Source organism: Myxocyprinus asiaticus, chromosome 11 (genome assembly GCF_019703515.2).
Source record: "Myxocyprinus asiaticus isolate MX2 ecotype Aquarium Trade chromosome 11, UBuf_Myxa_2, whole genome shotgun sequence".
Classification (NCBI taxonomy): Eukaryota; Metazoa; Chordata; class Actinopteri; order Cypriniformes; family Catostomidae; genus Myxocyprinus; species Myxocyprinus asiaticus.
Window position 1 is genome coordinate 32,792,933 of NC_059354.1, and position 25,177 is coordinate 32,818,109.

Below are 25,177 nucleotides of genomic sequence, written 5' to 3' on the forward strand. Positions count from 1 at the left end.
AGATGTCATGAAGGAAAATTGGGAGGAGGGACCTTCACAGAGCAACAATGAAATTCAATACATTCTTGACCTGAGAGCAAAACTCCACACACTGGGGCGACTATCACAGGAGAATTTGCTATAGGCGCAAGAACGTCAGTCCCGGCTGTATAACAGGGGAGCTCGGCTACAGGAGTTTGCACAGGGAGATAAAGTCCTTGTATTGCTGCCCACATCGAGCTCGAAATTACTCGCGAAGTGGCAACGGACCTTTGATGTCACATGGCGAGTTGGGGAAGTCGACTATGAGGTAGTGCGTACGGATAGGGGCGGGGCACGTCAAATTTACCACCTCAACCTACTAAAACCATGGAGAGAGGCGGTCCCGTATCCTTGGCGATGGTAGTTCCGGAGAGGGAGGAGCTCAGATTGGAGGTGAATCTAAAAGCCAATCAGTTCACCCCGGTCACTTGTAGAGACCACCTCTTGCTATCACAACATACAGAGGTTGCTAGGTTGCAAAATAATTTTACTGACATGTTCTCGCCTCTCCCTGGCTGCACTAATCTCATAAAACACCACATCGAGACAACCCCAGGGGTAGTGGTACGTAGTCATCCCTACCGCTTACCCGAACACAAGAAACAGGTAGTACGGTAAGAATTAAAGGCCATGCTCGATATGGAGGTAATAGAAGAATCCCACAGTGATTGGGCCAGCTCTGGTACCTAAGAGCGATGACTCGATCCGGTTCTGTGTGGAATATAGGAAAATGAATGCGGTGTCGAAATTTGATGCTTATCCAATGCCTCGTGTTGATGAACTGCTCGAACGGTTAGGCACGGCTTGCTTTTTTTCAACATTGGATTTAACTAAGGGATATTGGCAGATCCCCTTCACCCTTCATGTCTTGTGAAAAAATGGCCTTCTCCACACCGTTTGGTTTACACCAATTTGTAACCCTTCCGTTAGATTGCTTTGGGGCCCCAGCTATGTTTCAGCATCTTATGGACAGAGTCCTCAGACCACACGATGCGTATACCGCTGCCTATTTGGATGATATCATTATTTATAGTAATGATTGGCAGCGGCACATGCAGCATCTGGGGGCCATTCTGAGATCGCTGTGACGAGTGGGGCTCACAGCAAACCCGAGAAGTACGCAATTGGCCGGGTGGAGGTACGGTATCTGGGGTTCCACTTGGGTCATGGTCAGGTGCGGCCCCAAATTGATAAAACCGCAGCGACTGTGACCTGCCCGAGACCCAAGACCAAAAAGGAAGTGAGACAGTTCCTGGGGCTGGCTGGCTATTATCGAAGGTTTGTGCCTAATTATTCGGACGTCACCAGCCCACTGATCTCACTAAAAAGGGAGCTCCAGACCCGGTCCAGTGGATGGAGCCGTGCCAACAAGCATTCACACAGGTAAATGCTGCACTTTATGGCGGGCTACTTCTGCATTCAACTGACTTCTCTCTCCCTTATGTTTTGCAGACGGACGCATCAGACAGGGGGCTGGGTGCGGTACTGTCCCAGGTGATAGAGGGGGAGGAGCGCTCATGCTGTACATTAATCAGAAGCTCTCTATGAGAGAGACGAAGTACAGCACCATAGAGAAGGAGTGCTTTGCCATAAAGTAGGCTGTCCTCACTATCCGCTACTATTTGTTGGGAGGAGCATTCACCCTCTGTTCTGACCACGCCCTGCTCCAGTGGCTCCACCGCATGAAGGATGCCAATGCCCAGATCTCCCGTTGGTATCTGGCACTCCAGCCATTTAAGTTCAAGGTAGTCCACAGTTGGGCATGGGGGTATGTGTAGGCAAGGGCGTGGTCGAGAGTTCACCTGGGGAGAGAGGAAGCGGTAAGGGTTTTCACCTGAGATGAATTGCTGGTAATTGCTGAGCGACTTTGACAAGGGCCAAATTGTGATGGCTAGACAACTGGGTCAGAGCATCTCAAAAATGTCAGGTCTTGTGAGGTATTCCTGGTATGCAGTGGTTGTACCTACCAAAAGTGGTACCTGGGGAAGAGATGGAAGCAGGATGCAACATGGGAAGAAGGCAGGCTGGCGGAGGCAGTGTGATGCTCTGGAAAATGTTCTGCTGGAAAACCTTGGGTCCTGGCATTCATGTGGATGTTACTTTGACATGTACCACCTACCTAAAGATTGTTGCAAACAACATACACCCCTTCATGGCAACGGTATTCCCTGATGCCAGTGGCCTCTTTCAGCAGGACAAAGCGCCCTGCCACACTGCAAAAAAATTTCAGGAATGGTTTGAGGAACATGACAAAGAGTTCAAGGTGTTGACTTGGCCTCCAATTTCCCCAGATCTCAATCCAATTGAGCATCTATGGGATGTGCTGGACCGACAAGTCCAATCCATGAAGGCCCCACCTCTCAGCTTAAGGACTTAAAGGATCTGCTGCTAAAGTCTAGGTGTCAGATACCACAATACCTTAAGAGGTCTTGTGGAGTCCATACCTCGATGGGTCAGAGCTGTTTTGGCGGCACGAGGGAGACCTACACTATATTAAGCAGGTGGTTTTAATGTTGTGGCTGATTGGTGTATATATACACTACCGTTCAAAAGTTTAGGGTCACTTACTCATTCTTTATTTTTATTTTTATTTTTATTTTCACATTTTAGAATAATAGTAAAGTCATCACAACTATGGAATAGTAGAAATGGAAATATGGGAATTATGTTGCGACTAAAAAAATCCAAAATAAATCAAAACTGTGTTATATTTTAGCATCTTCAAAGTAGTCACCCTTTGCCTAGAATTTGCAGACATGTACTCTTGACATTTTCTCAACCAACTTCTTGAGGTATCACCCTGGGATGCTTTTTAAACTGCATTGAAGAAGTTCCCATCTATGTTGGGCACTTCTTGGCTGCTTTTCTTTATTATTTGGTCCAAGTCATCAAATTTTTTTTTAATTACATTTTAGTTTTGCAATGAAATAAATTCATATGGTGGCACAATTATATTTTTGTCTACAAAATAATTTAAAACATTTAAGCATACACCTTCAGATCAAAAGGTTTTTAAGATCATGCAAAACATTTCAGGCAAGTTTTTCAAAACTTTTGACTGGTAGTGTGTATATATATATATATATATATATATATATATATATATATATATATATATATATATATATATATATATATATATATAAATATGAGCAAAGAAGTCTGTGAAAAAAAATCTGCAAAAATGCATTGTTCATCCTATTGATCTTTCATTCAAAAAATTCACAAAAATCTAACTTTAATTGAAGTAAAACAATTGAAAGAGGGGAAATATCGAATTATTAAATAAATATTTTTCTCCGAAACACATTGGCCACAAATATTGTCACCCCTAGAAATTCTTATGAGTAAAATATATCCGAAGTACATTCCCATTCATGTTTCACTTTTTTTTTTAGTGCACCTGGGTGACTAGGAACATGAAATTGTGCAGCCATGCCTTCCTGTTTCACAGGGGTATAAATATGAGGTAACACACAGGTCAAATTCCCTTAATCATCAATAACAGTGAGTTAGACTAAAGAATGTAGTTCTGATGTGCAGCAAAAGGTTGTTCAGCTTCACAAAATGGGAAGTGGCTATAAGAAAATAGCCAAAGCATTGAAAATACCCATTTCCACCATCAGGGCAATAATTAAGAAGTTCCAATCAACCTGAGATGTTAAGAATTGGCCTGGAAAAGGACGTGTGTCTATACTGTCTCCACGCACAGTGAGGAAGATGGTTCAAGTGGCCAAAGAATCTCCAAGGATCACAGCTGGAGAATTGCAGAAATTAGTTGTGTCTTGGGGTCAGAAAGTCTAAAAAATTAAAATAAAAACAACACAAGTTGTTTCGGAGGGTTTAAAAATTGTTTTTAAAAAAAAGCCTCTGCTCTCATCCAACAACAAACTCAAGTGTCTTCAGTTTGCCAGACACTACTGGAACTTCAAATGTGACCGGGTTCTATGGTCAGATGAAACAAAACAAAAAAAGAGCTTTTTGGCAGCAAACACCAGAGATGGGTTTGGCATACACAGAGATGAAGTACCTAATGCCCACGGTTAAATGTGGTGCTGCATCTTGAATGTTGTGGATCTGTTTTTCTGCCAGAGGTCCTGGACATCTTGTTCGTATACATGGCATTATGGACTCTATCAAATACCAACAGATAAAAAATCAAAACCTGTCTGCCTCTGCCAGAAAGCTTACAATGGGCCCTGGTTGGATCTTCCAGCAGGACAATGATCCAAAACAAACATCAAAATCAACATAAAAATGGTTCACTGACCACAAAATCAAGGTTCTGACATGGCCATCCCAGTCCCCTGACCTGTACCCCATAGAAAGAACATTTGTGGGGTGAACTGAAGAGGAGAGTCCACCAACATAGACCTCTGAATTTGAAGGATCTGTAGAGATTCTGTATGGACGAATGGTCTCAGATCCCTTGCCAGGTGTTCTCAAACCTCATTAGGCATTATATGAGAAGACTCAGAAATGTTATCTTGGCAAAGGGATGTTGCAAACAGTATTGAATAAAAGGGTGCCAATAATTATGGCCAATGCGTTTTGGAGAAAAATATTTATTTAATAATTAGATATTTCCCCTGTTTCCCCTGTTCCCTGTTAAAGGTTAGATTTTTGTGAATGTTTTGAATGAAAGATCAAAAGGCTAAACAATGCAGATTTTTTTTTCACAGTCTTTTTTGTGCATATTTGACAAGGGTGCCAATATTTTTGGCCACTACTATATATATATATATATATACACTGGCGGAGAAACGTTTGGAATAATGTACAGATTTTGCAGTTTCAGAAGGAAAATGGTACTTTAATTCACCAAAGTGGCATTCAGCTGATCAAAGTATAGTCAGGACATTACAGATGTAAAAAACAGCACCATCGCTATTTGAAAAAAGTCATTTCTGATGAAATCTAGACAGGACCTATTTCTAGTAGCCATCACTCCAACACCTTATCCTTGAGTAATCATGCTAAATTGCTATATTGGTACTAGAAAATTACTTGCCATTATATCAAACACAGTTGAAAGCTATTTGGTTCGTTAAATGAAGCTTAACATTGTCTTTGTGTTTGTTTTTGAGTTGCCACAGTATGCAATAGACTGGCATGTCTTAAGAACAATATTAGGTCAAACATGGCAAAAAAGAAACAGCTTTCTCTAGAAACTCGTCAGTCAGTCATTGTTTTGAGGAATGAAGGCTATACAATGCTTTAACTGCCAAAAAAAACTTAAGATTTCATAAAATGTGTACACTAAAGTCTTCAAAGTCAAAGGACAACTGGCTCTAACAAGGACAGAGAGAGATGTGGAAGGCCAGATGTACACCAAAACAAGAGGATAAGTACATCAGAGTTTCTAGTTTGAGAAATAGATGCCTCACATGTCCTCAACCGACAGCTTCATTTAATTCTACCCGCTCAATACCAGTTTCATGAACAACAGTAAAGAGAAGACTCAGATTTATGTAGGCCTTATGAGAAGAACTGCAAAGAAAAAGCCACTTTTGAAACAGAAAAACAAAAAGAAAAGGTTACAGTGGGCAAAGAAACACAGACACTGGAAAACGTCATGGTTACTGGTGTAACCTCCGTTCCCTGATGGAGGGAACGAGACGCTGGTGTTGATGTAGTGACACTAGGGGTCACTCTTGGGAGCCCGAGACACCTCTGGTCTTTGATAAAAGGCCAATGAAAATGGGCGAGTGGTATTTGCATGCCACTCCCCCGAACATACGGGTATAAAAGGAGCTGGTATGCAACCACTCATTCAGGTTTTACGCTGAGGAGCCGATATAAGGTCCGGCCATTTCAGCGGGTAGTTCAGCGTTGTGGCAGGAGGGACCAACGTCTCGTTCCCTCCATCAGGGAATGGAGGTTACACCAGTAACCATGACGTTCCCTATCTGTCACTCACTCGATGTTGGTGTCGATGTAGTGACACTAGGGGTCCTTATACAAAATGCCACAAGGCTGAACTGTGTTACGTGAACTGGCGGTGTGTGGTGGGCAGACTTGCTGTGTGCCTCATAGCCAGCACACCAGGTTGACACGTAACCTCCCCCAACACAGTTATGAGTGTCGAACGGCCCTTTTTGGGGACAAGTCGACTACCCAAAGATAGAGACAGGCTTAACCCAGTCATGGCCTCTTCTCCCCTTCTCTTTTTCCACTCCCTAAAAAAGAAGGGGGATTATCCGACTGGGCCGCCAGGTCTAGTCGGGGGGTGTCCCTCCCAAGGGGAGGACACCGCGGAGACCACACCTCGCGCCAAGAGAGGGGGGGATATTTAAGTGGAAGAATACGTTACATGGTCTTTCCAACCATGTGGAGAGCCTTCAAGATAGATCCTGCCCAATGAGGGAGGAGTTAATACAACATGGAGACTGGGGCAGAGGGGCTCTGCCCAAGGAAGACACAGTTTGCCAGCAGGGAAATGAATTAGCGAAAGATATAGATCACATGGGGTTAGCCTTACAGGGAACCACCACATGCGGAGCACCTACCCCAGAACCGGGCTATTAGTTAGCGCGTGTACTGGGCCGGCAGCGAGTCTCTCTGAAAACTAGACTGCCACAGGGCTCGGAGGAAGTCAACCAGGGAACAATTTTGTGAACACTTCTGGGAATTAACAGCGCACATCTTCAGCTCAAAAGGAGGTGGAAGGCGCTATGTGCAAGCGATACACCCGGCCGGCTATCCCGGGCTTATCCGCTTGTTGCGTGCCACTACCTGGGACGAAAACCGGTTCCACCTGGAGGTTGTAGAACCTTGCAAAGGTGTAGGGTGTTGCCCAGCCCGCTGCTCTGCAAATGTCTGTTAGAGAGGCACCCCTGGCCAAGTCCCAAGAAGCCGCTACACCACGGGTAGAATGGGCTCGTAGCCCTACCGGGGGCAGCATGTTTTGGGCGAGATATGCCATAGTTATGGCGTCAACGAGCCAGTGGGCGATCCTCTGCTTGGAGACAGCGCTTCCTTTCTGCTGTGCACCAAAAGCAGACAAAGAGCTGCTCAGAGATTCTAAAGCTCTGCGTGCGATCCAAATAGATGCGTAAAGCACGCACCGGACACAGCGAATACAGGGCTGGGTCTGCCTCCTCCTGGGGCAGCACTTGCAGGTTCACCACCTAGTCCCTAAAGGAGTGGTGGGAACCTTGGGCACATAGCCCGGTCAGGGTCTTAGGATCACGTGAGAGTAACCTGGACCGAATTCCAGGCACGTTTCGCTGACAGAGAACGCTTGCAGGTCACCTACCCTCTTGATGGAAGTGAGCACAGTCAGGAGGGCAGTCTTCAAGGAGAGTGCCTTAAGCTCGGCTGACTGCAAGCTCAAAGGGGGCTCTCTGTAGACCCTGAAGAACTACAGAGGTCCGATGAGGGAACGAGGCACGGCCTGGAGGGATTCAGCCTCCTGGCGCCTCTTAGGAACCTGATGATCAGATCATGCTTCCCTAAGGACTTACCGTCGACTGCGTCGTAGTGTGCTGCTATGGCAGCAATGTACACCTTCAAAGTGGAAGGGGACAGCCTCCCTTCCAACCTCTCTTGCAGGAAGGAAAGCACTGATCTGACTGCGCATCTCTGGGGGTCTTCCCGCCGGGAAGAACACCACTTAGCGAACAGATGCCACTTAAAGGCATACAGGTGCCTCATAGAGGGAGCCCTAGCCTGAGTGAACGTGTCTACCATCGCAGGTGGGAGACAGCTTAGGTCTTCCACGTCCCGTCCAGGGGCCAGACATGGAGATTACAGAGGTCTGGGCACGGGTGCCGGATGGTGCCCCTTCCCTGAGAAAGAAGGTCCTTCCTCAGGGGAATTTGCCCGGGGGGAGCTGTCGCGAGGAGCGTGAGGTCTGAGCACCACGTCTGGGCGTGCCAGTAGGGTGCTTACCAGGACGACCTTCTCCTCATCCTCCCTGACCTTGCACAGGGTCTGTGCAAGCAGGCTCACTGGGGGAAAACGCATATTTGCGAATGCCAGGGGACCAGCTGTGTGCCAGCGCATCTATGCCGAGGAAGGCCTCGGTCAGGGCGTACCAGAGCGGGCAGTGGGGAGGATCCTTGGGAGGCGGACAGGTGCACCTGTGCCTGTCGAATCGACTCCAAATCAGCTGGACCACCTGAAGGTGGAGTCTCCACTCTCTCTTGAGCATAACCTGTTGTGACGGCACATCCGCCATAGTGTTGAGGTTGCCTGGGATGTGAGTGGCTTGCAGTGACTTGAGGTGCTGCTGACTCCGTTGGAGGAGACGGCGGGCGAGTTGTGACATACAGCGGGAGCGTAGACAGCCTTGGCGGTTGACATATGCTACCGCTGCTGTGCTGTCCGTCCGAATTAGCACGTGCTTGCCCTGGATCAATGGCCGGAACCTCCGCAGGGCGAGCAGAATTGCCAGTAACTTGATGCAGTTGATGTGCCAACGCAGATGTGGACCCCTCCAGAGGCCGGCGGCTGCGTGCCTGTTGCAAACAGCGCCCCAGCCCATTTTGGAGGCATCTGTCGTGACCACGACGTGCCTGGAGACCAGTTCTAGAGGAACACCTGCTCGTAGAAACGAGAGGTCGGTCCAAGGGCTGGAAAGACGGTGACAGACCGACGTAATGGCCACGCGGTGAGTCCCGTGGCGCCATGCCCGTCTCGGGACTCGAGTCTGGAGCCAGTGCTGAAGCAGCCTCATATGCATCAACCCGAGCGGGGTGGTGCTCGTTCGTAAGGCGCGCCGTCAGGGAGACCGAGTCCAACTCCAAACCGAGAAAAGAGATGCTCTGAACTGGGAGGAGCTTGCTCTTTTCCCAGTTGACCTGAAGCCCTACTCGGCTGAGGTGTGAGAGCACCAGGTCCCTGTGTGCGCATAACACGTCTCGAGAGTGAGCTAAGATTAGCCAGTCGTCGAGATAGTTGAGAATGCGAATGCCCACCTCCCTTAACGGGGCAAGGGCAGCCTCTGTGATCTTCGTAAAGATGCGAGGAGACAGGGACAGGCCGAAAGGGAGGACTTTGTACTGATATGCCTGACCCTCGAACGCGAACCGCAGGAAGGGTCTGTGTCGAGGAAGGATCGAGACGTGAAAGTACGCATCCTTCGGGTCTACCGCCGCGAACCAATCTTGATGACGGACGCTCGCTAGAATGCGAATTTGCGTCAGCATCTTGAACGGGAGTCTGTGTAAAACCCGGTTCAGTACTCGCAAGTCCAAGATTGGCCGCAACCCACTGCCTTTTTTCGGTACGATGAAGTAGAGGCTGAAAAACCCTTTCTTCATCTCGGCTGGAGGGACAGGTTCTATCGCATCCTTCCGTAGGAGGGTAGCGATCTCCGCGCAAGGTAGCAGCGTTTTCGTCTTTCACCAAGGTGAAGTGGACACTGCTGAACCTGGGCGGATGCCCGGCAAAGTGAATCGCACAGCCGAGTCGGACGGTCCGGACCAGCCCTCTTGACAGATTGGAAGGCGCAAGCCATGCGTCCAGGTTCCGCGCATGGGGGACCAAAGGGACAACGTCATCGGATGTACCGGCAGGTGGGGCCTCGCGGCGGGGCAGAGCTCGAGGTGCCACACCACGTCGTGGCTGTGCTGAGTCTAAGGACATCGAAGCACTTACCTGGCTCCTTGTGACCACCCCCGGAACAGCCTGGGACGGGGGAGGAAGAGGCCTGTCCTCATGACCCGTGGAGACTGTCACATCGGGGGCAGATTTGTGCCACAGCTGGGCGCTCAGGGGCGGGAGACCGCCGCTGGAGCACCAACCTGCCAAATGGAGTGGTGGACGGCGGTCGTGATGACAGCCGTACACACCGGATACGTGACCCAGGGAACAAGGAAACCACTCTTGCTGAGCTCTTGAGTACTGCAGCCACTTGGGCATGCAGCGCAATTAAACACAAAGGTAACAAAAAGATGAAGATCTGCTTACCAGCTCCAGAGCAGTGGGTTTTGTTGTCCCTGGGTCACCCGTCTCAAGGGCGCTTTGAAGCCTTTCACGGGTTCTAGGCGGCCGTGAGACGGGTGGCATCTGCTTCATGCGGTGGGCTCTACGCCGGGGCCGGGCCGAAGGGGCGGGCTGCGGCAGAGCCGGTGCAGTCACCACAGGGGGACGCCCTTGGCGATGAGTAGATGGGGTGCGGGATCTTGAGCTGCGGCGGGGCAGGATATACCGGCTAGCATCCATCTACTGCTCTACCATCGAGAACTGCTGGGCAAAGTCCTCGATGGTGTTGCCGAATAGGCCTGCCTGGGAAATGGGGGCAGCAAGGAATCGTGTCTTGTCGGCCTCACCCATCTTGACCAGGTTGAGCCAAAGGTGGCACTCCTGGACCACTAGTGTGGCCATCGTCCGCCCGGCTCCGAAAAGAAAATCTGAATGAGTGGTTGCATACCAGTTTAAATTTGTTCTTAATTTTATATAATTCTATTTCTATAAATAATCTGCTAAATGTGTGTGTTTTTTTTCCTTTATGAATAAAGTTCACAAATACTTTACAACAACTTACACAGAGTCATCTCATTTGAGTAACCTTTAATGTCAATTTTATGTGAAAACATTATACATCAGTCTGCCATTGAGCTCCTCCATAAAGTGATTGAAATTAATGGTCACACTAAAAAAGAGCCACTGCAAACAGTGAATACTTTTTGTTACTGCCTTGTCAGATTTGGTGACCCTGCTGTATGTCTGTAGTTGTTCACATCAGACCAAAATGCTTTTAAAATACAGAAGAGAGAAGATTAGACAACACCAGAGTGAATTTGAAGAACATTAAAGACAGTGTGTGTTACATAAAGGGGATAACATATTTTGGTAACATCTAATGTTGCCTTGTCAGATTTGATGACCCTGCTGTATCTCTGTAGGTGTTTACATCAGACCAAATTGCTTTTTAGGGAATAAAACAGAAGAGTTTAGACATTACCAGAATGAAATTTGAGGACATTAAAGACAGTTTGTGGGAAATAAAGGGGGGGTAACAAATTTTGGTAATCTCTAATGTTGCCTTGTCAGATTTGGTGACCCTGCCATATCTCTGTAGATATTTACATCAGACCAAAATGCTTTTAAAAGTACAGAAGATAGTAGTTTAGACATTACCAGAATGAATTTGGAGAACATTAAAGACTTTGACATTAAAATGCTTTTTAGAGATAAATCAGTGGAGTTTAGACATCAATTTTGTGAAAATAATAATAAAAACAAAGTATAATCATAAATAATAGTAATAATAATACTGATAATAATTATTATTATACTTATATACTTATGTAAATATACTTTATACTTAGCATTCACAATGGCAAAACACAATCAGAAAAAATACAATCATGAGAATAGAGCATGGACAGCTTGTCTAATAAGGATATTTCTTTAGGTAAATGAACCCGTTTTTACAGCATTGCTTACTCAATGCGGCTGTTTCCTGCAGCATTTTCAACAGACTCTCTAGGCGTGCTCACAATAATGTACACGTGCGCCAAGCGCATTCTTGCACCAACATTTGATGAACAGTGACCTCTAGTCACAGATTTCTCTAGGTCACCAATTTCACCGGAATGTGTGAAATGTGTCAAACATATACAGTGTCGGAGCATAAAAGAAATAGAATAGATTGACAAACAAGCAAAGGTGCCGACCTTTGCAGGCCAATTTAAGCCCTGACTGAGTGTATGGCTCCAGATGGCAATAACTGTATTTACATTTATTATTATTATTATTATTATTATTATTAATAATTTTATTATTATTATTATTATTATTATTATTATAAGGGGGAGCCTTACCCTGCAGTTTGTTAACCCTCCGCCTACAATTGTGTGGTTCAATCCCTGAAAATAACAGTTTAAACCAGCCTAATTTGGTATGCTAGTCTTAGCTGATCTAGATGCTCTCCCAGCCTGGCAAAGCTGGTCTTCAGCTGGTCTCCCACCATGGAAAGCTAACAATTGCTAAACCGCCTCTAAAACCAGTAATCCATATCAGCCTGACCAGAATGGAAGGCTAACTTTTTTTTTTTTTTTTGATTTTTGTTTTTTTGATTTAAGGTTTTAGATTTTAGAAGGTTTAAGAAAAAGAAATCACAGAAACTATCTCAAAGAGTGGTTGTTATGTGGTTCTCAGGTTAAGCCCAGAAATCTTCCTCAAGCGACCAGTAGTGGATGGAAATATGTGGAGATTAGACCATGTCCTCAAGCGGAAAGCAGTTGAGTATGAACGCCTGCTCAAATCTGGACTTCAGCCAGTTTAATTGTACTTCTCACACACAGTTCACACAGTTCTCTTCAGCACAAATGGCATCTCATGTTTTCTGAAACCAAAATTTAACAAACTTTGGTCTTTTGTCAACTCAGCAACAAGGAGTGAAGATCTTTGTCCTTCTCTATAAAGAAGTTGAGGTGGTGATGGGCCTCAACAGTGAGTACACCAAGAGACACTGATGGGAGTCAAACAGTATGTCAAACATTGTCAAAAGCAGAATATTGCCTAGAAATGACAGTTTTACAGAGGGGACCTGTCCCTCCAAATCAACCTCCCACTCAGCCACCACAGGTGCCAGACTCTTGTGTCTACCCATGTCTCTCCAAGAAGGTTTGATCAAAACACATCACAGATATCACAAGAGAACCCAGCATGCCCATGACCTCCTGTCACAGGAATAGCATGTTACTTCGATCATGTTTGGACTTTTCCAAAATTCTCTCTGGTAGCATGAGGGGGATCACTCTGTTTGGAACCCTACATATTTTGTCTGGAGATGGTTAGGTTCTTCCTTGCCCATCGTCTCCATAAGAGCCCAAGGCTGCTAGTCTGCTTCCTCCTCTGGTGCCACAGAGCTTCTATGGCAACATAGCGCTGCGATTTTCATCACCGCAACACCCCGGGCTGGTGCATGATTGACGTGCCGTCACATTATCTTATTGGATCGCTGGTTGAGTCTGCGCAGAGGAGTGACACTGGGAAGTGCCTTGGGATCCACACCCCAAGGACGTGTGCAGCAAAGCAGCTGGGTGGAGGTATTTCTGGTCCCTGCTGGTGTAGAAACACCTGCCAGGGGCAGTGTCCTCATGAGGCTCTGCCCAAGCTGGTGGCAATGCAGCTGTACGGTAGCTGTTCCTCACAAAGGTTGACACCATCTACTGCATATTGTGGTGTTATTTTTGGCCAGGGGCCAGTGCAATTTCCTTTTCAGTTCATTTTCCGTTGAAAACTTTGTTTTCCATTTTCTAACGTCATTGTTCAAAAGTTTCTGTTTTGGAGGAAAACGCTATTCCAGTGTAGATGAGAGGCGTGAACACAGCAAAATTGAAAATAGATTACACCTTGTCTACACCAGACATGAGTGTCACGTTGCATCAAAAGCTTATATATCAAACTGGAATCGTCCATTGCCAACAGTAAACAAATGTCCCGTTCTATTGCTGACACACTGCAGAGCTACTCCAGCCAATTTACTATCCGTTTTTATTTATTTATTTATTTTTATGTGAAACAGTTTGCAGCATGTAATGGTAAACATTTTAAACACTAGTATGGTATATTGTATATGAACTACATTGCATGTTTGCACAATTCAGTGAATAGTGTCCAGTTAGCGCCTCAAAAATAAATGACTAATTTCAGGCATGAAACTCTACAAGGTGCAAGCTGATAGGTTCTTTGAAGCTGTTAACTGTTACCCAATCAGCTCGCTCACATGTGACGTGTTAAGCCAATTGACTCACATGGTATAAGCTCATAGGTCCTTAGACTTGTAATCTATTAGCCAATCAACTTGAGTTCTCTCTCATTGTCTAACAATTAGATTGCTCAGTTTTGCAGGTAAGCCGGTTTCACTGTAGCATGCTGCGAGAGTTTTTTTTCTCTGAAACTCTCCACCTCCCCAGCTCCACAGTCTAGATCTGCTACATGGGATTGTACAGTATATACTGTAGTCTAATTGTGCAGCAACAGCATGTCCCATATGCTCGATGCAGCATGTCTTGTGTATGTCTACAGTAATTGTGCAGCAGCATGTCCACATGCTAACACAGTGTCTGTGTATATGCTAGCAGTAGCAAGTTTTTGTACTTGCTCTGCAGCAGCAGCAGCATAGCAGATCTTGTCTGCCAAGACCAAAATCTTTCAGAGAGTTGTCATGTCTGAAATAGAGTTATGTCTCCTTGTTTATCAAATTTTGTGTAATGTGCTGAGATGTTAAAAATCACACTTTCACAGTGTGCTCTAGTTGTATTCTGCACACTTTAGCCAATGTATAGTAGTATGTCATCCAGGTGTTCCATGTGTACAGAAAACATGCATACTGTGTGTATACTTGATGCTGCATTCTATACTATATGCAGAAATATTACAAGTAAAATGTAAAACTTGTATTGTCAGATAACCTAAAAAATGTGCTTTATATGGTAACATCTAAATTAACTAGTTTTACTCAAGTCAAAAATATTGATGAATATTGATGATAATAAATAAATAAATAAATGAAAATTCTCTTATTGTTTACTCACCCTCATGATATCCCAAGTGTGTATGACTTTCTTTCTTCACCAGAACACATTTGAAGAAAAATAGAAACATATCTTAGCTCAGTAGGTCCTTAAAATGCAAGTGAATGAAGATTTCTCTTTTGAAGCTTCAAAAATGACAGTCAGCATATACATCATCGATATGACTCCAGCAGATAAATTAATGTTTTCCAAAGCAACACGATCACTTTTGATGTGAAAAAAGATCAATATTTAAGTACTTTTAACATGAGGGTAAGATTCATGAGACGGTGGTGTCCAAGCAGTCTCTCGTGTGAGGTATTCCATTGTCATGATACAGACGTAATCTCATGTTTTCCACTCGGTTGAGACATCCAGGATGAGCACACAAATGCACCATTGTGAGTAAAAAAACAGATAAATACAGCACTAAACCAAAACCAACCAAGCCACTGTACAGTGTTCCTCCTCCTCACTTATAAGCAGCGCTGCTCTTCCAGCTGTGACGCACTTGCCTCAGTTCTCATTAATTTAACATCTGGTGTTCTATGGATGACCTTTATGCTGACTGTCTGTGATTTTTGGAGTTTCAAAAGAGAAATCTCCATTCACTTGCATTTTAAGGACCTACAGAGCTAAGATATTTTTCTATTTTTCTTTAAATGTGTTCTGATGAAGAAAGAAAGTCATACACACTTGGGATATCATGAGGGCAGGGTTGTGAGGGTTACTTTGAAATGTATTCCACTACAGATTACAGAATACATGCTGTAAAATGTAATTTGTAATGTATTTCGTTAGATTACTCAAGGTCTGTAACATATTCTAAATACTTTGGATTACTTCTTCAGCACTGGTAGATTTTTTCACTTGTTTTGACTAAAAAAAACTCTGCCAGTACAGTAAGACAAAACACATGTTAAAAATACATTCTCTGAAAAACCTAAATATCTTATGCAGTGTTGTTTCTAAAACAAGATCAATCAAATTGATCTTGTTTTAAAGATTTTTAGTTATTTTTACAGGAAAACAATACAAAAAATATTATGAAGAATACGATTTTTGCCCTAATATCAAGGGTCTTACTAGAAAAAAAGAAATTATGATCTAACGTGAATTTTCTTGATAAAAAAATATGACTGTGCCTGATAATGTGCTTGTAAAATGGCTAGAAGTAGCATTTTAGCTTAGCATAAAGCTGACAATTTAGACAAGGTTTATTTCTATTTCTTGTGCTCCAAACTTGCTTCAAACTAACTTCTCTGTCTGCTCGTATGAATGTAACACATCATAAGAAAGTGTTTCACTGCTGTTTAAATGCACTTCAGATCGCATCATTTATATGTATAAATATTTCTAAATATTAAATGAAAGGACTAAATATTAAATGAAAAAAATGACAATAAAATACAAAGTAATCTCTTCAGTAATCAAAATACTTTTTGAATGTAACTGTATTCTAAATACCAGTGATTTAAATTGTAACTGTAGTGGAATACAGTTACTTATATTTTGTATTTTAAATACATATTCCCGTTACATGTATTTTGTTACTCCCTAACCCTGCATGAGGGTGAGTAAATAATGAGATCATTTTCATTTTTGAATGAACTATCCCTTTAATCAACATATCTAAATTAATTTACACAAGCAAAAGTTTAGATCAACTAGAAATAGATTCTTAAGATAACATTCACGTGTTGACACTTTTTACAGTGTACATTAGAGGGTTTGTGGTTCCGAACAAGTCTTCATTATTCATTAATTAAAACTGAGCAGAAGGAACCTAATGAGCTGCCCATCTCTATTGCCTGACAGGTTATCCAACACCCTGATCACATGCCCACCACAGCATTGCTCTGGGCTCACCATGAGAAGTCAGTGGTAATTGACCAGTCGCTGGCATTCCTGGGAGTGATTGATCTGGCCTATGGAAGATGGGATGACTCTCAGCATAGGCTGACTGATGTGGGTAGTGTGAGAAGAAGCCCTCAGCACAGTCCTACTCTGTCCCCCAGTCTCACTCATGTAAGACCACCAATGTCACTATTGTTAGTGATGCCTGCTAAGTTAAATATCACTATTAACACAGAACACCCTATAGTAGCCAGATTCGCTGGCAAGCACCACTTACATATTCTTCAGAAAATATAAAAATCTAATTATATCATAGCTATTATAAATAATGCATTTAGCCCCTCACCTTCAGTAAAGGCAAAGAAAGGTATGGCTTATGTGTCCATACAGAAATTAAGAGTATTGTTTTGTATAGTGTTTTTATAAAGCAATCAAGCTAAGTTAAAATGTTCCTTACAAATGTGTGAAATGGTGTTTCTCAAGATAATCATTAAACGTCATGGTTACTGGTGTAACCTCCGTTCCCTGATGGAGGGAACGAGACGTTGGTGTCGATGTAGTGACACTAGGGGTCACTCTTGGGAGCCCGAGACACCTCTGGTCTTTGATAAAAGGCCAATGAAAATTGGCAAGTGGTATTTACATGCCACTCCCCCGGGCATACGGGTATAAAAGGAGCTGGTATGCAACCACTCATTCAGGTTTTATGCTGAGGAGCCGATATAAGGTCCGGCCATTTCAGCGGGTTGTTCAGCGTTGTGGCAGGAGGGACACAACGTCTCGTTCCCTCCATCAGGGAACGGAGGTTACACCAGTAACCATGACGTTCCCTATCTGTCACTCACTCGACGTTAGTGTCGATGTAGTGACACTAGGGGTCCCTATTCAAAACGCCACAAGGCTGAACTGTGTTACGTGAACTGGCGGTGTGTGGTGGGCAGACTTGCTGTGTGCCTCATAGCCAGCACACCAGGTTGACACATAACCTCCCCCGACACAGTTGTGAGTGTTGAACGGCCGTTTTTGGGGACAAGTCGACTACCCAAAGATAGAGACAGGCTTAACCCAGTCGTGGCCTCTTTTCCCCTTCTCTTTTTCCACTCCCTAAAAAAGAAGGGGAATTATCCGACTGGGCCGCCAGGTCTAGTCGGGGGGTGTCCCTCCCTAGGGGAAGACAACGTGGAGACCACACCTCGCCCAAAGAGAGGGGGGGATATTTAAGTGGAAGAATATGTCACATGGTCTTTCCAACCATGTGGAGAGCCTTCAAGGTAGCGGAGTTACTACAAACATGGAGACTGGGGCAGAGGGCTCTGCCCAAGGAAGATGCAGTTTACCAGCAGGGAAACAAACTAGCAGAGGATATAGATTGCATGGGGTTAGCCTTACAGGGAACCACCTACCCCTGAACTGGGCTCTTAGTTAGCACGTGTACTGGGTCGGCAGTGAGTCTCTCCGAAAACTCGATTGCCACAGGGCTCGGAGGAAGTCAACCAGAGAACAAAGTTTGTGAACACTACTGGGAATTAATGGCGCACGTCTTCAGCTCAAAAGGAGGTGGAAGGTGCTATGTGCAAGCGATACACCCGGCCAGCTATCCCGGGCTTATCCGCTTGTGTTGCTTGCCACTACCTGGGATGAAACCGGTTCCACCCGGAGGTTGTAGAACCTTGCAAAGGTGTTGGGTGTTGCCCAGCCCACTGCTCTGCAAATGTCTGTTAGAGAGGCACCTCTGGCCAGGGCCCAAGAAGCTGCTACACCCCTTGGTAGAATGGGCTCGTAGCCCTACCGTGGGTGGCATGTTTTGGGCGAGATATGCCATAGTTATGGTGTCAACGAGCCAATGGGCAACTCTCTGCTTGGAGACAGTGCTTCCTTTCCGCTGTGCACCAAAGCAGACAAAGAGCTGCTCAGAGACTCTAAAGCTCTGCGTGCGATCCAAATAGATGCGCAAAGCACGCACCGGACACAGCAACGACAGGGCTAGGTCTGCCTCCTCCTGGGGCAGCGCTTGCAGGTTCACCACCTGATCCCAAAAAGGGGTGGTGGGAACCTTGGGCACATAGCCCGGTCGGGGTCTCAGGATCACGTGAGAGTAACCCAGACGGAACTCCAGGCACATTTTGCTGACAGAGAACACTTGCAGGTCACCTACCCTCTTGATGGAAGTGAGCGCAGTCAGGAGGGCAGTCTTCAAGGAGAGTGCCTTAAGCTCGGCTGACTGTAAAGGCTCAAAAGGGGCTCTCTGTAGACCCTGAAGAACTACGGAGAGATCCCATGAGGGAACGAGGCACGGTCTGGAGGGATTCAGCCTCCTGGCACCTCTTAGGAACCTGATGATCAGGTCGTGCTTCCCTAAGGACTTACCGTCAACTGCGTCGTGGTGAGCTGCTATGGCGGCAACGTACACCTTCAAGGTGGAGGGGGACAGCCTCCCTTCCAGCCTCTCCTTCAGGAAGTAAAGCACTGATCTGACTGCGCATCTCTGGGTGTCTTCGCGTTGGGAAGAACACCACTTAGCAAATAGACGCCACTTAAAGACATACAGGCGCCTAGTAGAGGGGGCCCTAGCCTGAGTGATCGTGTCTACGACCGCGGGTGGTAGACCGCTTAGGTCTTCCGCGTCCCGTCCAGGGACCAGACATGGAGATTCCAGAGGTCTGGTCGCGGGTGCCAGAGGGTGCCCCATCCCTGAGAAAGAAGGTCCTTCCTCAGGGGAATTCCCCAGGGGTGAGCTGTCACGAGGAGCGTGAGGTCCGAGAACCACATCTGGGTGGGCCAGTAGGGTGCTACCAGGATGACCTGCTCCTTGTCCTCCCTGACCTTGCACAGGGTCTGTGTAAGCAGGCTCACTGGGGGGAATGCATATTTGCGTAGGCCAGGGGGCCAGCTGTGTGCCAGCACGTCTATGCCGAGGGGAGCCTCGGTGAGGGCGTACCAGAGTGGGCAGTGGGAGGATTCTTGGGAGGCAAACAGGTCCACCTGTGCCAGTCCGAATCAACTCCAGATCAGCTGGACCACATGAGGGTGGAGTCTCCACTCTCCCTTGAGGGAAACCTGCCGTGACAGCGCGTCCGCTGTGGTGTTGAGGTTGCCCGGGATGTGAGTGGCTCGCAGCGACTTGAAGTACTGCAGACTCTGGAGGAGGAGACGGCGGGCGAGTTGTGACATACAGTGAGAGCGCAGACCGCCTTGGCGGTATATGCTACTAACACGTGCTTGCCCTGGATCAACGGCCGAAACCTCCGCGAGCAGAATTGCCAGTAACTCGAGGTAGTTGATGTGCCAATGCAGTCACGGACCCGTGCAGAGGCCGGTGGCCATGTGCCCATTGCAAACAGTGCCCCAGCCCGTCTTGGAGGCGTCTGTCGTGACCACGACGTGCCTGGAGACCAGTTCTAGAGGAGCACCTGCTCGTAGAAACGAGAGGTCGGTCCAAGGGCTGAAAAGACGGTGACAGACCGACGTAATGGCCATGCGGTGTGTCCCATGGCGCCATGCCCATCTCGGGACTCGAGTCTGGAGCCAATGCTGAAGTGGCCTCATATGCATCAACCTGAGCGGGGTGGCCACCGCTGAGGATGCCATATGCCCCAGGAGCCTCTGAAAAAGTTTCAGTGGAACCGCTGTTCCCTGCTTGAACACCTTCAAACAGGCCAGCACCGACTGGGCGCGCTCATTCGTAAGGCGCGCCGTCAAGGAGACTGAGTAGAACTCCAAACCAAGAAAAGAGATGCTCTGAACCGGGAGGAGCTTGCTCTTTTCCCAGTTGACCCGAAGCCCTGGTCGGCTGAGGTGTGGGAGCACCAGGTCCCTGTGTGCGCATCACACGTCTCGAGAGTGAGCTAGAATTAGCCAGTCATCGAGATAGTTGAGAATGCGAATGCCCATCTCCCTTAACGGGGCAATGGCAGCCTTTGCGATCTTCGTAAAGACGCGAGGAGACAGGGACAGGCCGAAAGGGAGGACTTTGTACTGATACGCCTGACCCTCAAACGCGAACCGCAGGAAGGGTCTGTGTAGAGGAAGGATAGAGACGTGAAAGTATGCGTCCTTCAGGTCTACCGCCGCGAACCAATCTTGATGCCGGACGTTCACCAGAATTCGTCTTTGCGTCAGCATCTTGAACGGGAGTCTGTGTAAAGCCCGGTTCAGTACTCGCAGGTCCAAGATTGGCTGCAATCCACCGCCTTTTTTCGGTACGATGAAGTAGGGGCTGTAAAACCCTTCCTTCATCTCGGCTGGAGGGACAGGTTCTATCGCGTCCTTCTGTAGGAGGTTAGCGATCTCCACGCGCAGAGTGGCAGCGTTTTCGCCCTTGACCAAGGTGAAATGAATACCGCTGATCCTGGGCAGGCGCCTGGCGAACTGAATCGCATAGCCGAGTCGGACGGTCTGGATCAGCCACCGCGACGGATTGGAAAGCGCAAGCCACGCGTCCAAATTCTGCGCGAGGGGGACCAAGGGGACAACGTCGTCGGACGTACCGGCAGGTGGGGCCTCGCGGCGGGGCGGAGCGCGAGGTGCCACGGCACATCGTGGGCGTGCTGAGTCTAGGGACATCGAAGCACTTACCTGGCTCCTTGTGACCACCCCCGGAACAGCCTGGGACTGGGGAGGAAGAGGCCTCTCCTCGTTACCCGTGGAGGCTGCCACATCGGGGGCGGCTGTGTGCCACAGCTGGGCACTCAGAGGCGGAAAGGGCACCGCTTGAGCGCCAATCCTGCAAGAAAAAGCCCATGGACGGTAGTCGTGATGACGACTGTAAACACCGGGTATGTGACCCAGGGAGGAAGGAAGCCGCTATTTTGCTGAGAGCGCTGAGGGCATCTCAAGGGCGCTTCGAGGACCTCCGTGGGTTTCTTCGGCGCCGGCTGTGAGACAGGTGGCGTCAGCTTCCTGCGGTAGGCTCCACGCCGGGGCCGGGCCGAAGGGGTGGGCTGCGGCGGAGCCGGTGCAGTCACCGCAGGGGGACGCCCTTGGCGACGAGCAGACGGGGTGCGGGATCTTGAGCCACGCCGGGGCAGGATGTGCCGGATTGCCAACGTCTGCTGCTTCACCGTCGAGAACTGCTGGGCAAAGTCATCGACGGTGTCGCCGAATAGGCCCGCCCTCTTGTTGGCCTCACCCATCTCGACCAGGTTGAGCCAAAGGTGGTGCTCCTGGACCTGTAGTGTGGCCATCATCTGCCCGAGAGACAGCGCCATGACCTTCGTCGCCCGGAGGGTGAGGTCGGTCGCCGAGCGCAGTTCCTGCATCAAATCTGGGGTGGAACTACCCTCGTGCAGTTCTTTCAGCGCCTTGGCTTGGTGGACCTGCAGGAGAGCCATGGCATGCAGGGCAGAGGCGGCTTGTCCAGCAGCACTGTAGGCCTTAGCCATCAGGTACGATGTGAGCCTACAGGGCTTGGACAGGAGCTTAGGGCGTCCACGCCAGGTTGCGGCACTCTGCGGGCATAAGTGCACCGCGAGCGCCTTATCCACTGGAGGAATCGCCGTATAGCCCTTGGCTGCTCCGCCATCGAGGGTAGTGAGAGCGGGGGAACTGCGGAGTCGGGGCCGGGAAGTGAAAGGTGCCTCCCATGACTTCGTCAGCTCCTCATGCACTTCCGGGAAGAATGGCACTGGAGCGGGGCACGGCTGCTTTGAGCAGCGCCATGAGCCCATAAACCAATCATCAAGCCGCGAGGGTTCAGGGGAGAGTGGAGGGTTCCACTCTAGCCCGACGCTCACGGCCGCCCGGGAAAGCATGTCCGTCATTTCGGCATCGGCCTGTGACTGGGCAATAGTCCCCGAAGGGGGAAGCCCAGCTAAGGCTTCTGCGTCCGACTGGACAAGCCCGCTCTCCGATGCTGCGCTCGAGAGCTCATCATCTTCGCGAGCTCCGAACAAGAAGCCAGACTCGCCATGCGACGAGTCGGCGAACTCATCTGGAAGCCCGATTGGGGCAGACGAGCATGCTGGGGAATGGGAGGTCCGCGGGGGATACCCGGCGGAGACGATCCCATTGGGGTCCCCAAATCGCCCCCAGTGCTAGCCGCGCTGGCCTCATACCCGTAGGTAGAAGGACCGAGGCGGGGAGCCACTGGGGTGGCTAGCTTTCTTACGGAAGCAAGCCGCGACCACAATGTTGCCATGGTCATGTTCTCGCAGTGAGAACATGAACCATTCACAAACGCTGCTTCCGTGTGGGTCGCGCCCAGACACGAAAGACAGCGATCATGACCATCCGAAGTTGAGAGATAACGACCGCAACCAGGAATAACACACAATCGGAAAGGCATCTTTAGAAAGAAGCGTCTTTAAAAAGATGTTCCGTGTGTGCGCTCTTTTAGAGAAATATACTCTTTTAGAGGGGAAAAATGCTCTTTCAGAAAATATACTCTCTAGTTTTTCTGTCGAAGCACCCAGGGGCGTTCTCTGCAGTGCACCAGTGCAGAGGAGGGAGAAGCCGCTGAAATGCGCCGTCAGATCCAGCAGAGGTGAAAGAACAGTCATGAGAATTCAGCTCAATGAGCATGACCGTTTGGCTCCGAAGAGAAAGTCTGAATGAGTGGTTGCATACCAGCTCCTTTTATGTATGTCCGGGGGAGTGACATGCAAATACCACTTGCCAATTTTCATTGGCCTTTTATCAAAGACCACAGGTGTCTCGGGCTCCCAAGAGTGACCCCTAGTGTCACTACATAGACACCAACATCGAGTGAGTGACAGATAGGGAACTATCATCATTGGTTGTTTTTAATTCATAAACAGCTTCCATTTCTTTATTTATTAGATAGATTCAGGTATGAATAAACAGAATCAAATAAAATGAGAGATTTAAATGTGTAGGGGGTAACAGCTGGGTCCTCAATATGTATATTGAGGAATAAAACTCAGGGTCAGGTTTTGCAATAATCAAATGAGAGAGTTTACTCTGACTGTTCTCTGCAGGTTCAATAAGCATCACTAGTCGTTGAGATACAACAGTTAGAAAGACAGGAAGTCAAAGTGAACTTTTGCAAAACTTCCAAAGCAATTATAGTCATATGCAAATTACATTTAGGGTGTCATCGTATTACAATTTCTAGCATTCTGGTAGGTCAACTACTTCAAAGATTTTAATATATTACAAATATGGACTGCTTCCATCTTCATGCAAAAAATAATTTTTAGCCATAACATGAATCGAGGTCCCATCCTTGATTGAAACAAACTTGTGATCAAATATCAGAGGTTAGCTATCAGTTATGGCTACTCCTTATTTCTTTACGTCAAAGGGGTACCAAGAAGAGCAATTAAAATCCTTGGAAGTTGTTTTTGACTATGGCCAAGTTATGTCTGAGAGGGCACAATAACCGTAAATAATTAAAGACATAAGTTATTTAGACATTCAATGTATTGGTGCTATCTTCTCCGGAATAGAGGCCTTCTCCCAAAGACTTGCTGGAATGTCAGGCCTCATCATCTGTAGAACATTAGGACTGAGCACAGAGAAAACACAGAAAACATACCAAGGCCAAATGAAACATAGTATAATATCATATTAAAGACACTAAAATATCTCTCTCTCTCTCTCTCTCTCTCTCTCTCTCATACAATTAATAATGACTGAATAAAATAGAATTAAATGGTTATAGAATAGTTGATTAATTATGTAATAATTATAACAGGAATAAATAAAAGATACAGTAAATGCATATTCTCCAGAAGCCAGGCTAAATGAGTAATCACTGTTACTGCACTCCTGGCATAAGCCAGACCCTCAGTCACCCCTCAGATCACATACATGTTATTTGTACCTTTTAGGAAAAGAGAACAGAACGTTGATTAATATAATAAGAATAAGTGAGGACGATAAAAGATAAGGTATAACTTGTAAAAATAAAAGGATTTAGAAAATCCACCCCTTCAAGTGAATGTCAGAAATAGATGGTATCACTGGCTGTTAAGTCTGACTCCTTCAGCAAGGCTTAAGTGATAAGGACAGGAATAAACTTTTTGTAAATGTGACCCATGGAGAGCGATAGCCTACAGTGGCCTTGCAATGTTTGTCAACATCAGGCTGTCCTCATTGATATCTGCCATGCTACTGTCAGCTGGGTGTTTCTGATATCTGTCAAAGACCTCACTGGTGGAAATCGACACGCACCTGACAGTTGCCTGCTTAAGCCTCCTACAATCATGTGGACCAATGCGCCAATCAATACAATATACTGAATGTAACATCTACTTTTCAGAGCTAACTTTTGGAACTTCACATACATTAATTTATAGGACCAGTATTGGGTAGATTGGGGCTTGATGTTACACTTAACACACTGAGTATTTCTCAAGCTAGGTTTATTTTTGAAAGTCAGTTTATGTATAGGCACATATCTTAAAAGCTTGGTTACAAAATGCTCCAATAGCGGGCATGATATCACACTAAATGGGGTACGTTGTTTCAGTGGAACTGTTTAATGCCATTAATCAGCCTGTTAAAGTATTTTTAGCTAAATTTAAACAGTAATACAATAATGAAACACAAAACAATTCATGAAACAGGAAAATTGTAAAGTACCACACAAAAATGTCAAAGCATTTTAATGAACAAATTGTATACATTTATACAATTTAAAACATATGTGACAACATGTCCCAATAAAAACATGACAACTTGTCCTGACCTGACCTGACTTTCATGAAAAATACTCTGCAACACAGTTCAACCTTTCATTTAAAACCTGCCTTTTTAAAATCTCGATGCTTGCCTTAATGTACAGTATGCTTGTGTGGTATTATTGTGCTCACTTGTTTACCCAACAGCAGCAGAATCATGATGACAGAAATGTCTGTTTCAAG

The 25,177-nt window shown here is 46.7% G+C and overlaps 1 pseudogene; it reads left to right on the forward strand.

The window, feature by feature from the left end:
• The window catches only part of LOC127448014 (phospholipase D1-like), a 44,540-nt pseudogene that overhangs the window by 3,905 nt on the left and 15,458 nt on the right, over positions 1-25,177 (forward strand).